Genomic DNA, 15,896 nt, shown 5'->3' with positions numbered 1-15,896 from the left:
ACCCACCAGATCAAAGTAAATTCCGGATGGGCATAAAACATTAGGAAAAAACATGGAAGTATTATTTGATAATCTTAGAAGTGGAAAGACCTACACAGAAGCCATAAAAAATAAAATTGACAAACTCAATTTTGCACAAATAAAAAACTGTATACAAAAAACACAACCCCAACAAAATGAAAAGATGGACAATGATACACTGAGGAAACCATTTTAATTTATGTAACAAAGGACTAAATCTCTGTATATTCAAACACTGTATGTCAATTAGGAAAAGGTAAAAATCTCAGTAGGAAAATGGGTAGAGGACCTGAATGGACTATATACACACACTCTCTCACTCTAAAAAGACTTAAAACACTAAACAGATGTTTAAGAGAAAGCAAATAAGCTACACTTCTCACATTTCAAATTAGCAAATGTCAAACCGTTTATTTTATTTCTTTTGGTACCAGGAATTAAATCCAGGAACTCTTAATCACTGAGCCACATCCCCAACCCTTTTTATTTTTAAATTTTCAGACAGAGTCTCACTAAGTTGCTTAGGCCCTCACTAAGTTTCTGAGACTTGCCTCAAAATTGTAATACTCCTGCCTCAGCCTCCTGAGGCACTGGAATTATAGGTGTGCACCAATACAACCTGCACAAGTATCAAACCTTTTAAATAAGCACTGTTGGAAAGAGTGGAAACAGACACTTGTGTTGTTACAGAAGCTATAAATAGATGTACCTCAGTGCAAGACAGTGGAACACATAAAAATGTACAGCACATAGAATCTTTAACCCTGTTATTCCCCTTCTGGGAATTTATCCTATAGGTATACTTGTGCATGAATATGTAGTCACAAAGATATTCTTATAGCATTTTTTATATTAGCAAAGAATTGGAAATAACCTAAATGATCATCAGTAAGGGACTAGTTTAATAGATGGTGACATTTACGTCCAATATTTTAAAGAAGCCATTCAAAGAAGATATGCTGTCTTTGTGTTAAACACCTAGACATAATGTTAAATTTTTCAGAGTGAGAAAAGCAATCTACCATTTTGAAAACAAAATCCACATATTTATACTTGTATATATAAGAAGTCAGAACCAGCAGTTGTCTAGAGGGAGGAGACAGGATGGCTGGGATATAGAAATGTCAGAGAGACTTACTTTTCACACATACTCTGAATTCTGAGCCATTTGCATGCATTCCTATTAAAAGTCAATTAAGTAGCAGAAAGATGAAGACTTGAGATTAGGATGCATGGGAGGGGATGCGGGTAACAGACGAAACTGAGTAACGAAATTGATCTTGTGGAATTATGAGCATTAGAATGTTCTTAGCACTTAGCAGAGTGCCTGGCCCGTTTTAGGTGTCCAATAAATGTTAACTATTATTACCCACAGATTACATAACAAAATCACACATCATTTAGTGAAGTGGGAGGTTTGATTTTGCAGGTTTAACTAGGGTAGAGTGAATTCTCCAGTTACTCTTTTTTTTTTTTTTTTTTTTTTGTTACATACACAGATGGTGACGTCTAGTGAGGGCCAGCTGTGAGTGCTAAGGGCCCTGCCTGGGAGGTGAGAGCTGAGACTTGGCCTGAAGCCATGTTTCATATCCCAGTCTGGAGCCAGGGGCCATTCAACCTAGAACGCACCTTTTTTCTTGGGCAATGGACCCTATAATAAACACCTGCCTAGCTCTTCAGCAGTTGAAAATTCCCCTTATCCAAAAGTGGATGCCCTCCCCCACCATGAACTTGGAAGACTGGTTAAGCTGTGGATACACCTGATCCATGCCGAGTCAATCAGATTTTCTTATCTGGGATTTAGAACTTCAACCAATGGAGAAACAAGCCAGTCTCCACATGGCTGCAAGTATAATATGTAGATGTGTAAGCCATGGCTTATAGCGGCAGAAAAATCCACTCTTCCATTTGAAAAGAGGAGAGTCAGTCACAAAGGGCTTCCAGATTCTGGTTTCAATCTCTTCCAGAAGCATAGTTACATTCGTGACTTTGGTGAGATGTCTCTGGGTTCTCAGAGTTGCACCTTTTGTTTAAGCCAGGGTGACTTAGTTACTACTTCGTCTCTTTTCTCTTTTTATTTATATATAACAGCAGAATGCATTACAATTCTTATTACATATATAATAGAGCACAACTTTTCATATCTCTGGTTGTATATAGTATATTCACAGCAATTCGTGTCCTCATACATGTACTTTAGATAATAATGAACACTACATTCCAACATCATTAATAACCCCATGCCCCCTTCCCTTCTCCTCCCACCCCTCTGCCCTATCTAGAGTTCATCTATTCCTCCCATGCTCCCTCTCCCTATCCCACTATGAATCAGCCTCCTTATATCAAAGAAAACATTTGGCATTTGGTTAGGGGGATGGGCTAACTTCACTTAGCATTATTTTCCCTAACTCCATCTATTTACCTGCAAATGCCATGATTTTATTCTCTTTTATTGCTGAGTAATATTCCATTGTGAATATATGCCACTTTTTGTATCCATTCATCTATTGAAGGGCATCTAGGTTGGCTCCACAATTTAGCTATTTGTTTAATAAAACAAAACAAAACAAAAATCCAAACCAATACAGACATTGAAACAGGGTCGACCACAACCTCCCAGTTAGAGTAACAAAGGAACATGGGGTGATGGGGGTAACAGATGAAACCCACTGCTTTCCTGTTGGAGATCAGCTTTGATATTTCTCCCAAAAGATACCAGCCAGGGGAAGCCTGGCTGTTTGGGTGGACAGAGGAGTCAAGGTGCTAAAAGTGGTTGAGGAAAGGAGGGAGAGCTAGACGTGAGAGCCCCATCCCTAAATCCACTACGGCTGTCTATGAGTTTTCTGGGGCTGCCATGACAAAGCACCACAAATTATTTGGCTCAAAATAACAGACATTTATTGTCTCACCATTTGGGAGGTTATCAGTCTGAAATTAGTGCCACGAGGGCCAGACTCCTTCTGAAACCTCTAAGGGAGAATTCTTTCTTGCTTCTTTCTAGCTTCTGACAATGGTCAGCAACCTGGTGTCCTGGTTTGCAGCTGCACCACCCCATCTCTGCCTCTGTCATCACATGCAGGTCTCCCTGTGTGTCCTTGTCTTCACAGGGCAGTCTCCTGTCTGTGTCAAGATTTTCCTCTTCCTATAAGGACACTAGTCATTGGATTAGAGCCCACCTTAATGGCTTTATCTTAACTTGATTACACTGGCAAAGAAACTAATTTCCTAAAAGGTCACAGGGGTTAGGACTCTAACATTGTCTTTTTTTTTTTTTTTTTTTTTTGAGGGATGCAATTCAACCCATGACCACTGTCGGAAGGAAGAGAAGTACTGCTGCTGACTGTATTGGTTATGGTTCATGCAAGAAAATATAATCCACTCTAAGAGTTTAAAACAGAGGGGTTTCAGTTCAGGGAATTGGCCACACAGGTGACAGAAGAGGCTAAGAAGTCAAACAGGAAAAGGGAACAACCCAGAGATTAGTAAGAGCAGGAAGCTGCTACTATTCCTAATCTGGAGGGTCAACATGAATGGCAGCCTCAGGAGACACTGGGGGTCTGGGTCACTCACTGTGTGAAAGTGAAGTCCGTTCCAGTTCTGTCTGAAGCCAGGGAGGAACAGAGAAAGAAGACAGAAATAGCTGGGATTCCTCCTTCCTCTCATGCTCCAGCCTCCTGCCAAGGCCCTCATTAACCAGAGCCTGCTGACACTGTAGCTTGCAGGGATGGCCCTGTGACACACAGAGAGATAGCAGGGAAAGGTAAGGAGTGGAGCTGAGGGCAAGGGGACACAGGACAGGCCTACCCACTGTGCAGAGGTCTTCTAAATAAGCCTCACAAACAGACAATGAGGTAGGAATTGCTGTCCTAAATTTACAAACGGGACACTACATTCAGGGAATTTAAGTAGCTTACTCTAGATGTCAGGTTTGCACCCAGGGCTGCTCTCAGGACTGTAGTTGCTTTCCATATCGATTCTTTCCCTCCTGTATCTGCACCATCCCCAAGTGGAAGCTTCTTTTACAGACTACTTGTGGGAAAGCCCTTCTGTAGGGGACCCAGTAGACAAGGATAGACTTGGCAACCATTGGCTCATCACTGATATTTTTCTTTCTCTCCCCTGCCCCTGGAGCTTTTTCTCAGGTGTCAAACCACTCTTGTTTTCTCTCCCTCTCTTCTCTGCCAGCTCTGTGAACATCCTAACCTGCTTCTTCTGGCTCCCTTCCCTTTTTTCCTGGAACTCTCATCCCAGGCATTACTTTCACAAGGAGATCTCTGGCTCCTCAGACCAGCCCTTCAGGTGCCTCTTTGGCTGAGGATACTTCCTCTTTTGTAATCCTCATGCAGTCTGTCACTTTTAGCCTACTGGGATGGCCTGTCGAACTATTTATTTATGGGTATTCTTCCCCATTTTCCATGTTCTTCATTTCTACCAGGTACCAGGCTTTGTCTTCCTGTCCCATGGAGATTTTTTCCAGAGGGGAAATAGAAGCTGAATGAAGATGCTGCTCCTTCACAGGCAAAGTGCAGAGTGAGCACTTGTCTTCGACAAGAGAGAAGAGAGAGACTCTCTTCCTGAACCAGCAGGTAGATAGATGACTCTTAGCCGATGTGTTACCTAAGATACAGGCATGTAACCTAGGCTCATTTTTTCCTGAGCACATTTACCCAAAACAACAAAGCCTTTTAAACCATTTTAAGGGTGTGGTGGGGGGCATGGTACCAGGAATTGAACTCAGGGTCACTCAACTTCTGAGCCACATCCCTAGCCCTGTTTTGTATTTTATTTAGACACAGGGTCTCACTGAGTTGCTTAGGGCCTCACCGTTGTTGAGGCTGGCTTTGAATTTGATTCTCCTGCCTCAGTCTCCCAAGCCACTGGGATTACAGCTTGCATCAGTGCACCCAGCCCCCTTTTAACCATTTTACATCATATGTTAAACTGCTAAGAATATGACAGATGTTAGAGAAAAGAGTATGAAGTACATCAGAAGTTAGGCAGTGGTGTCCATTCTCCTACCATCTAGGGTTTGGGCCCTGTCCTATACGCCCCCCTCACTGGGTAGAACCTGCAATTAGAATTGTAGCTCAGGCTGAAGCTTAGGGTGGAGAAGTGACTAGGGAGCTGTGTGTAGACTTCAGAGGGAAGACCAAATGGTGCACCTGGGAAAGCCAGCAACTTGTGATGGGTTTCCCAGATCCAGCAAAGACTAATACACCCCAGTTCGCATTGAAGCAGAGGAACACCACTGAGCTGGCTAGTATCTTGGGCCTCCTTTGCCCATTTATAAGATCTTAGGCAAAATAGGAAGGCTAGCAGCAGCCTTGATGGGCCAGAAACTAGAGGCCCTTTCTGTGTTTCCAGAATCCTCATGGAAACCCTGGGCTTCTGGTGCAAGTCTAGGAGTTGGAATTTCCTGCTGCCCTGGAAGCATGAAAGATTAGAGTCGGCTTTGATTTAAAGAAAATAAACAAAAGCATGTATTTTTGCACATGAATTGTGGACTGAGGTTCATGTTCATTCAATTTGTTTAATGTCTGATTCTTCCACGTCCCTGGCAGCCAAGACTGTCTGCCTGAGCTCACAGCCCAACATGTAGTAAGTGGTCAGTCAATATTTGCTGAATAGAGTGAATGGCAATTTGGGGAGTCAAATCTTAGAAGAGCATTATCCTATTTCCTGTGACTGTGCCCTGCATGCATCGGCCACTCCAGTCTTGACTGTCCCCTTGCCCTGCTTATACTGGGCAGACACTGCCAAGTTGCACTGGAGGTTTCTGTCTAGGCAAGCTTTCCCTCTGTGGTGAGGAATACCTCTGAAGTTGCCTAGCATCTCAGGGCTCGTTGCCCATCTTTTGAATTTTCAAGTGCCCCAAGCTATTGTGAGTGTGTTTTATGTTTATATTCCAAGCAGCTTGAATCTGTGCCTTGCAAAAAATGCAAGTTGGAAAGTTAATTCATTCCTTTATGTCAAGGTAATTGCAATTTCACCCTAATCCTCTCTTGTCAAAGACATTTCTACAATGCAGGGAGTTATCTTTTACAAGAGACACTTCAAGGTGATTTAATAACAACACTTGCTATGAGTCACATTTTCCCTGTAGTCATCTCCTCTTCAGCTTTGGAGAACAGGGTCTCAAGCACAGAAGAGAGAAGGCATTTGGCTAGGCTCAGAACCCACTTACACACTTTCCTCCGGTCACATACCTTCAAGACAAAAAGAAAAACTCTAATGAGCACTTGTGGTAACTAAGGTGCTAAACAGAATCTTTTAAAGCAATGCTATTTTTGTTTGTTTGCTTTAGGGCAAGCTAAATTCATGCAGGGCTTCAGAACTACTTAGCACACTTACAAATTTAACAACTGTAGACAAGGAGGAAATTTGATGTGTAGCTCAATTATTAATGCAACACTTAATGAACCCCTACTTTGAGCTAGGCACTGTGCTGGAGGCTTGGATACGAGAACACACAGTCGGTCTGCTGGCTGCCCTCACTAGGCTAGTGGTTTAGTGGAGCAGCTGATGGTTCTTAAACAAGGAAGGCCAAAGGCCTCTCCCTCCATATTTCTCTGGTCTCTGTATCTTTTAAGTGTTAAATTATATATAATAATACAGCTTATGTTATATACACATATTATGTAAGTATATGTATTATGAATTGTATATAATAAAAAGAATGGAGATGAATTTGCTTTTTAAATTTAACCAAACTCTTAGCAGGAAAAAGTTTGCATACACTTCACTATTTCTAATTCGCTCCTCACACGAGAATGCACAGAAGGACAGAGAACGCTGGATGGACTTTGGCTATGTTGCAGATGATCTGTGTGTGAAAGGCAGTTCCATCTGAAGACAGTGCAGCTCCAGAGGATGAAATCTCCCACCAGCCATGCCTTATTAGAAATCAAAAAGACAGAGCTTAGTGGAAACTACCTTTGAAGGGCTTACTACAAGGTCTCCCTAAAAAAAAGTACACGAACCAAACATTTTCACATCGAGACTAAGCAATTAGGATAAGAGAATATCTTTGCCAAATGCCATTTACCCCACCTCCAGTGAGAATGTTCTGGGCATGCCAGTACTGGTGTTACTTGCTGTAGGCAGATTCCCTACCCATACTTATAAAAACCCACACTGGCTACTTCAAATGGAGTTCTTAGTGTGTCTCCTTCACCCGGATTCCTAAAGGAAAGAACACTATATAATTGACAGGTATCAGCGGGTTAGCAGGATTGTCCTAACACTGGTGCTTTTCCAGCCAAGACTTTCTATACAGAAGAGCCCCCATCCTAGTAAGAGTCATGCTAAGAGGCCAAAACACTGGAAAACTGTGACCAGACTGAAGGAATCAGGTTCACATCTTGACTGGAAAAAACAAATTGCTTCTCTTATCCATGTGTGATGTCATGTTTTAACTATGATCATTTGAGATATAATATTACTTGGCATTTAGCTATCTTGAACCCTTTGTGAAATTAAATGGGATAGAAATGAATTAAATGATCAGAGACTTCAGCACTCTGTCCTATACTTTTTTTTAAGCCTACCCTTTTGAAAGTTAGAAAAACAAAGAGGAACAGCAGCTGCTTCTGATATATCAGAAGTAACTTGAGGGAGTAGTGGCCTTTAATTCAATTCAACAAATATGAGTATATATTAACTGGGCATTAGGTAGTGGGGATTCCAAAGATCTGGACATTGAAGCAATACAGTGATAATGGAGACAAAATCTAAGCCACTCTGGAAAATTCAGAATGGTCACTATACTTAAGTACAAAGAGAGGTATTCTGCATAATCAAGGTTTTGGGCTTGAAGCCTTTGTCATGCTTATGCCATTTACTCATGATCTTTCTCAGGAAATAGCGCTGCCATATAGTAGATATTTACTTGTGTGAAATTTTCACATGCATGGGACGTGCTACTTGGCTTTAGCTCAGTAAATATCCGTTATCACTAGGGCTTCCTATCCAAATCTGCTTTCTACTCCCTTCAAATGGCTTTCTGGAAGAAGAATAATTTTAGATTTTCAAAATAGTAACTATGAAAGGTCTAGGAGGCCACTGAGGTGTGATCATGTTGAGCTCTTTAATATTCCACTCAACCTTCTCCTGTGACAACTTGTTTGCTGTAACCCAACCACACTTCTAGCAAAACGATAATTAATGACATTTGAGGACCTCGCTCTAACAAATTTAGAGTAATCCAATTCTATTTTTTTATACATTCAGCAACATTTACAATGATTGCCTTGACAAATCACGTTGAATCTTGGTGGCTGGGTTACATAAGTAGTCCAAGTTTAGCAGTTCTCAAGATCTGCGGTGCTTGGTGCTAGTTGCATGTTAAAAGCACCTGAGAAGCTTTAAAAAATGCTGGGCCCTGGCATCGTACTACAGAAGATTCTAATTTAATTGTTCTGTGTGGGGCAATGTTTTTTTTTTTTTTTTATCTTTGCTAGGCTTCTTAATATTACCGATTTCTTTTTAGTGATTGAATGCTTATAACCAATCTCCCAGTCTGATTAACTGCAGCCCCTCTGTGACACCATTTGACAAGTAGCCATCAGTTTTCATTAGGGGACACCTTTAGTTCCCTAGATGGAAATCTGAAGATTGAGGGAGCTTCTTTGCCAGGTGGAAGCCTGACATTATAAATGAAACTAAAATATACCAGATATTCTTTGTGAAGAAATTCTAAGAATTTCTCATAACATTGAAACCTGGAGGTTTAGAGTTTTTTTTTTTAATTTTTATTGTTGGTTGTTCAAAACATTACATAGTTCTTGACATATCATATTTCACACTTTGATTCAAGTGGGTTATGAACTCCCATTTTTACCCCGTATACAGATTGCAGAATCACATCGGTTACACATCCACTGATTTACATATTGCCATACTAGTGTCTGTTGTATTCTGCTGCCTTTCCTATCCTCTACTATCCCCCCTCCCCTCCCCTCCCCTCCCATCTTCTCTCTCTACCCCATCTACTGTAGTTCATTTCTCCCCCTTGTTTTTTTTTCCCTTTCCCCTCACTTCCTCTTATATGTAATTTTGTATAACTGTGAGGGTCTCCTTCCATTTCCATGCAATTTTCCTTCTCTCTCCCTTTCCCTCCCACCTCTCATCCCTGTTTAATGTTAATCTTCTTCTCATGTTCTTCCTCCCTACTCTGTTCTTAGTTACTCTCCTTATATCAAAGAAGACATTTGGCATTTGTTTTTTAGGGATTGACTAGCTTCACTTAGCATAATCTGCTCTAATGCCATCCATTTCCCTGCAAATTCCATGATTTTGTCATTTTTTAATGCAGAGTAATACTCCATTGTGTATAAATGCCACATTTTTTTTTATCCATTTGTCTATTGAAGGGCATCTAGGTTGGTTCCACAGTCTTGCTATTGTGAATTGTGCTGCTATGAACATCGATGTAGCAGTGTCCCTGTAGTATGCTCTTTTTAGGTCTTTAAGGAATAGACCGAGAAGGGGAATAGCTGGGTCAAATGGTGGTTCCATTCCCAGCTTTCCAAGAAATCTCCATACTGCTTTCCAAATTGGCCACACCAATTTGCAGTCCCACCAGCAATGTACAAATGTATCCTTTTCCCCATATCCTCGCCAGCACTTGTTGTTGTTTGACTTCATAATGGCTGCCAATCTTACTGGAGTGAGATGGTATCTTAGGGTGGTTTTGATTTGCAGAGGTTTAGAGTTTATTGACTTCAAAAGGGCAGGGTATATGTGACTGCGGGATACAGTTGTTCTTGATATCTTCCAAATATTCCCCCACTGCCTTTGCATTTAATGATATTAGAAGTATTATCTCACAGAAGCAGCCTGCAATGTGAAACCCAATTTTAATCCAAAGGTTGTGGTATCAACAATGTCTTTTTTCAGCTCCAGAAAAATCCATTCTCAAAATTTGCCACATTCTCATTCTCTGCAATGTAACGACAGCAAAAACAACAAAGAAATAAACTCTCCACTGTCTGACCTGCATGGATCTTTTTATCTCAAAGAAAAAAAAGACTCATGTTGTGGGGTAGAAGGAGAAATGGTGAGAAACCAGGTTCATTCATTCATTTCAGGCTAACTTTTAGTTTTTCAGTGAACTTTGAATGCAGGCCATTTCTTGATACTCACATTTAATCCTGTTTGGGAAAGAGGGAGATCAAGGGATTGCTGGATTTTTCTCTGTCCATGACAATCAGGAATATCTCAAAACTCTTTCACTGGAGTGAGATACCACATCTGTGTTAGGAAGTTTTCAATTAGTGTAACAAAGACCCAAGATCATCAACTTAAAAAGAGAAAAGGTTTATTTTGGCTCACAGTTCTAGAAGTTGATCAATTGACCTACTGCTTTAAGGCCTGAGGTAAGGCCTCCATAATGGTTGAAGCATGTGGCAAAATTGTTCCCCTCATGGCCAGGATTGGAAAGAGGAGGAGACCAGCACCCCACAATTCCCCCAGTGACTGTGAAACCTGATCACACCCCACTCTCCCACCCACCGCCCTTAGAAGTTCCATTTGTGCTAAGCTGAGGACCAGTCTTTAACATGGTCTTTTGGGGGGCATACCAATCCAAACTACAGCAAGGCCCTATTCTGAAATCACTCAGACAGAGACCCTGCTCCTACATTTTCACTACATTGTGTCTATATTTCTAAAAATTTTACTATTTTGCTTTTATTACCTGGGAATATTTCTAGCCTCCTTCCCATGAAACCCTTCAGGGCTACAACTAATATTTTCTTCTAATTGTACTTAGTCTGAAATAGAGTAGGTACTAAAATGTGCAACTACAAATAAATGAACAGATGAATGAAGAATCAATTCCTCCCAAAGACAGCTGTGAGCAGCCTGGCTGGAGGACAAGAGGGAAAGGTCAGGGCCATGTGTGAGAGCCATGAGCGGAAGCTGGACTGCAGAGATTTATTGCTAAGGCTTCTGCTTTTGCCTTCATTTGTTCACTGTTGTTTTGTCAGTCAATATGGGTAGTTGTTGAATAACGTTCGTTTATACATTATTTAGTAGGTGCAATCAGTCAAAGTCTCCATGATCATGGCCCAGCTTTTTAAACTCACCTCTTATCTGTAAACAAATTTCCTGAGCTGCTCTATCTTTTCGTCTTGTCTAGGTGATCTATAGCAATATCCCAGAACCTGCCTATTTTCTTTTTAATCTCCAGATGGATTATAAATAGCCTCTCTAAACCTTCCCAAAGCTTTGAAGGCAAATTCTCTCTTTCTGAATTACTATCCACCTCTCCCTGCACACCCAGACTGCAGGAGGCTGTCCTCCTTCTGCAGGGCAGACACAAAAGCCGTCTACACTTCTCTGCCCTGGTGCTGAAGGAACTCTATGGCAACCACCAACGGTTTGGAATGATTGTTTTCAAACACACACATCACTCACTGCTTCCAACACTTAGAGGTGATTAAAGAAGAGACATCTCACATAAAAGAATGGCAGGGGAAGAAAGTAAGCAAAAGAGAACAATAAGTGATAAGAGAAAAAAAAAAAAAAGAGATGCTAGAAAAGACCTGGGGGGAACTAAGAGTAAAGAAATGAGGACAAGAGGGGGAAACACCATGGGAAACGGTGGCTGGGTCACTTTCTTCCATGTTAAGAAACTGCACACTCGCTTAAACACCCAAATCACCTCTGAAGTAAATGCTGTCAGAAGAGGCAAATTGGTTTGGAAAGAACTCCCGGCTCCCAGATGCCATGTGGGTTCTCTATTCTATGGACAAGATAGAGAGAAGGAGCTCCACTGCCCAACTTTCTAGATTTCACAAAAATAGCTGGGTACACAGCGGCTCCTGGGACCCACTGTTACCAAAGTTTCACTCTAATGAGGGGTTGGCTCCAAGACTCATCTTTTGCTTTTACAAACTGAAATATTCTCCACTCCACTCCTTTCATGTCTGTCTCTCAGGCTGGAGAAGAGGAACCGAGTTGCCCTTCTCTGAGCTTGATTTTTTGGGGTGTTCATTTTCAATTTCTATTCACAGCTTAATTAATTAAGAAGCACTTGTTCTCAGCAAACCTCTTGAGCAAGCTTGAGTTGCTGTTTCTCAGTACAAACTGATTTTTACACTCCAATTCCGTGTGGACACTAAATTAGGTACAGTGGCTCAGTACCTACTCCCTGCTGTTTTTCTACCCTTATGTCCCCACCCCCAGCATCAGTCTTGGGTTAGCTTTCTCTTGCTTCCATACTGTCAGTTACCCTCCATTTTTCTCAATACCTGTGAGGTTTAGCAGATGGGGTGACATTTAATAAATTCAGTCTATACAAAGCCATTATTCAAGATGGATGCAATGACATATGCCTATAATTCCAACAATTCAGGAGCCAGAAATAGAGGATCACAAGTTTGAGGCCAGCTCAGGAAATGGGTTTACAGATAAGAAGTGAGTTTAAAAAGCTGGGCCATGATCATGGAGACTTTGACTGACTGCACCTACTAAATAATATATAAATGAACAGGGTCTCTCTAAGTTCCTCAAAACCAGTAGCAAAAATGGACCCAGGCCACCTCAGCTTTCTGTGGGCATGCTCAGAGCAACTACAAAATGCATCCATAACCTCAGCTATCATTTTGAGCCACAAAACTTTGAGCAGTTAAGTCTACTCTGTTATTATGCCCCTTTCTATTCAGATAAGGGGAAAATTCCACTGGTACAGAGTGAATATCTTTTTAGTTTTGTGTGTGGTTTTGTTTGGTTTGGTTTGGTGCTGGAGATTGAACCCAGGGCCTGGTGCATGCAAGGCAAGCACTCTATCAACTGAACTATATCCCCAGTCCCAGAGTGAATATCTTTTAGAAAAACAACTCCATTTCTTAGGATCCCAAGGCCATGCATCTGGAGGGCCCAGAACTTTGCAAATATGTTTCCAAGGCTTGATGTTTTGTGATCATCAGCCTCTCTCTGGAGCTATCACTTGTTGTGTTTTCACCATGTTCCAGGTATTGTGCTGATTTTCATGCATTATTTCTCTTAATCTACCCCCAAACTCCAGACCTGATGGCTACCCTTCTTCCAGAGCCCTTCAGTGGCTTCTCATTTCTCAGGAGAAGTCAAGCCCTTTCTTTAAGTGAAGTCCCCTGTGGGCTTTCTGACCCCTGTTCTCTGGATAGCTATCTTTCTGTCTCTCTGTGCTAGCTGGTTTTCTTGCTGTTCCTCCAACTTGGGAACCTCCACCATAGCTGCTCTGGAAAAAGCCCAAGTTCCCTAGATGGCCGTGAGGACAGCCATTATCTGCCTCTGCCTATTTCTCCAGTTTCATCTCTTGTTTTTCCCCTCCCAGATCCTATCTTTGAGTCATATCAGATTCCTAATCCTCTATCTTCGCTCTTAGTCCACACAATTCCCCTTTCCTAGAATGTCCTGAGTAGGGTCAATTACACACCTCCTGGTGCTCTACAGAACTCAATGCAAGTTCTACCTGCCCCTTCAAGTGACTCATCCCACTTGTCTCCTGTCCTGTAACCTCAGGTTTTCTTGTTTGGCTCTAAATTCTATCTTGAGCCTCTTCTTCAACTTAGTATCTTCACAGCTAGTTCACAATCTGGTAAATCAGATCCATCAATAACTGATGAAGAAGTAACCATGGGATGGGCCTGCAGGAAAGATGATTACTTATTGATTTAGCTGTAATTTATACCACACTGTTTTTCCAAAAGGCAGTTTATAATCAAAAGACCTATATTCAGGAAAGTTAATGGCATACAAAATTAAAAGCCACATAGGAGGATGAAAAAGCAAATCCTCCAAATAACAGGGATATTTTTCAATAAGAGGATAATATTTAACCCTAAGTTTTCTATCAGACAAGCAAGAAAAGTCCAAGAATTATAAATGTGCCTTATAGCTTGCACTTGGGTTCATGTTGAGAATTTCTCCATTAAGAGAGAGTGGCTCTCACAAGATTGGTCATGAGTTTTCAGATTTCCATCCTATATTTTTTTCACTAATAATCAAATCAATTTAAAGCAAAAGAGGAGGGGATTTTTAAACATATGTAGTTTTATGCCCTTCAAAAAACCTTCTTTCCTCCCCATTTGTAACCAACTGAAATTTAAAACCTGGCTCCAATGCTGCATCAACTTAGGAATCACTCAAAGAGTGAAACCTACAACCTTCCTCATGTAGCAGTGCTCACTTTATCAGAAGTGGCTTTCTCTTGAGGTGTAGCCACCAAGTCAGGTATTTGATGACCCTTTTTAAAATACCTTTAAATCAGAGGTATCTTGACATGCATGCCTTTCATTTTGAGGAAAGAAAATATTTGATTATCTAGAGAATTCATCGAAATTCATTTCCACACAATGGGCTTATTATGGATAGATTAGTGATTTAACTATGTAAATAAGGTAGAAAATCATTCATAGGGAGGACCTGGATCACTACACAAAAGTCCTTGAACCTGAAAATCCAAATTGTGAATCATATGGAGACTAACAAAGCTAGTATATGCCACCAAAGGAAAAAGCTACATGATCCCAGGGAAATAAGTTTTTGATCTTGGTTACTGCTTAAAGTACATGAGGAAATAATGCATTCACTGAAAGGCAAAATTGAAACAAGACTAAACAGTTTTCTTCTTTCACTTAAATTGCTCACAAATTTGATTATGTAAAAGAAACTTGAAAAATTTATACTCGGTGAGGGTTTTGGGATCAGGACACACTAAAGCTTTCAAAGCCAACATATTGTCTTCATCAGAGAAAATTTGAGTGTGCATTCTTAAGTACTTCTGGTTTATTTTTACCCAGATGGATTTGCATTTGATTTGCCTCTTCCTATGCACCTCATTTTGGAAACTTTCCCTCCTCGTTTTCATTGACCTAATAGCAACCATCAACACACAGTCTCAGGAGAATCGCTCAGGGATCAGTATGTACCGTTCCACCAACCCATTGCCCTGTGCGTTATATACCACTAAGCCAAATCCCAGGAATATTGGTCACAAGGCAAATTAACCATATAGGGACTAAAGATGGATCTAGGGTTAGATTGCTCAATGTAAAGGTGTAGTTTTAACTTCTTTGCCCCCAAATCCCTGAGGCAAATATGGCACCATTTCCCATAATTTTGTGATAAACATTATCTGGAGAGTATGTTCAAATTGTAGCCCTCTAGGCTTAGTACCCAAAGTCTAGGTCAGGATGCTGGGGATAGACATGGACCTCAGGAATACATGTTAATGTCAAAGGAAACAGAATCCTGGTAATTGAAAGTGCAGGAAGTTTGTCACTAAGGTACTAATTTCTAAACATGGCTGCAGAATAGAATCACCTGAGGAACTTCAGCCACTGGGATTCCTGTCCCCTGTTTTAGGTTTACTGAAAAAAAAAAATCATGGGCATCAAGAGCTAAGGCTTTATTTTTTATACTCCCACCCTGGCTGTGCATTAGAATCATCTGGGGAGCACTTGAAAATACCAATGTCCCTAGCCCTATGCAGAACAATTAAATCAGAACTTGTAGAAGAGGTATAGCTAGTAAAAACCCCCTAGGTGATTCTGATGAAATGAGTCCACATGGGAAGCACTGATTTTGATGGTTAAGATGAAGCTGAGGTCATCAGTTTTTACTCTGTGCCCAACAAACTAGAGCAGCGAGGAGCCACTACATGAGCTTTATGGGAGACTCTGTGGACTGCTCCTTTGTTCGACTCAGGCCCCAGATTGTTCCCTGTGCATGGCTTTAAGATGACAATTTATTTAAATCTATCTTTAAAAAGCCTGTGAAACTTGGATCAAATTAAGAAGTTCCCCATCAGTAATGGAAAGGAGGAGGCTATAATCCCAGAAAAGTTATTCAGTCTGCCTGTCAATTAAGGATTTCCATGTAGCTTTGAA

This window comes from Callospermophilus lateralis, chromosome 2, assembly GCF_048772815.1.
Source record: "Callospermophilus lateralis isolate mCalLat2 chromosome 2, mCalLat2.hap1, whole genome shotgun sequence".
NCBI classification, from domain to species: Eukaryota; Metazoa; Chordata; class Mammalia; order Rodentia; family Sciuridae; genus Callospermophilus; species Callospermophilus lateralis.
The sequence above is the reverse complement of the archived record's forward strand: the minus strand, read 5'-3'. Positions refer to the sequence as shown.